We start from the raw sequence: 697 nt of genomic DNA on the forward strand, positions 1-697 counted from the left end.
CTCCGACACGGCCTCGGCCTTCCGCAGCGTCCTGACCCGCGCATCCGCGAGCCTCACGGCTGGAAGGACTCTGGACTCCCCCGGCCTTCCACCGCCACCTCCACCAGCACTGCAGTGTTTCGCTGTGTCGTGCTGTGTTCCCAACTGGAGGCGGGGGTGAAGGAGGGGGCCCTCGTCTGGCTCAGAACTGGAGTCCGTAACAAAGATTCTCATTACCGAACTTTGTTCTCAGTGAGGGCAAGTGGCTCATCATCGCCAGACCGTGGCCAACCTCTCCCATGACAAGGGCCGAGGGAGTCCAGAGCCCAAAGGCTGGGCTTCAGGTCAGGAGCAGCTGGGGCTCGCAGCCCTGCCCAGCACAAACACAGCTGCAGTGGGCCTGCCCGTGGGTGTGTCTTGCTTCCCGAGCCCAGGGGGGCTGCGCGGGGCTGGCTGGACCGGCTCTGCGACTGTTCCAGAAGCCATGGGCGGCTCTCGCTGTCAGCCCCACACACAGCACCTAACAGTTCAGATTTCCGCCCCTGTTCTCCTCACTCGTCCTCAGCCTGGACTTCCCTCCCGCAGAGCCTCCCACGAAGCCGCGAGCATGGGCTCTCACGTGCTCACCAGCCCTTTCCAATGCTCTTCCCCCCTCCCCCGGTGCTCTGTGGGCAGGGACCGATCTGCGTCGTGTCTGCGCTGGTGCCTGACACAGAGT

General features: G+C 64.6%; 1 non-coding gene across 1 annotated transcript; it reads right to left on the reverse strand.

The window, feature by feature from the left end:
- Nucleotides 1-175: 175 nt before the first annotated feature.
- On the reverse strand, nt 176-260 carry LOC115939878 (small nucleolar RNA SNORD103/SNORD85). The gene has a single exon (XR_004074650.1). It is a non-coding gene; the product is annotated as a small nucleolar RNA SNORD103/SNORD85 (small nucleolar RNA).
- Between the last annotated feature and the right edge of the window lie 437 nt (nt 261-697).

The sequence above is a fragment of the Leptonychotes weddellii genome, unplaced genomic scaffold, assembly GCF_054177405.1.
Source record: "Leptonychotes weddellii isolate Sample4059 unplaced genomic scaffold, ASM5417740v2 HiC_scaffold_51437, whole genome shotgun sequence".
Classification (NCBI taxonomy): domain Eukaryota; kingdom Metazoa; phylum Chordata; class Mammalia; order Carnivora; family Phocidae; genus Leptonychotes; species Leptonychotes weddellii.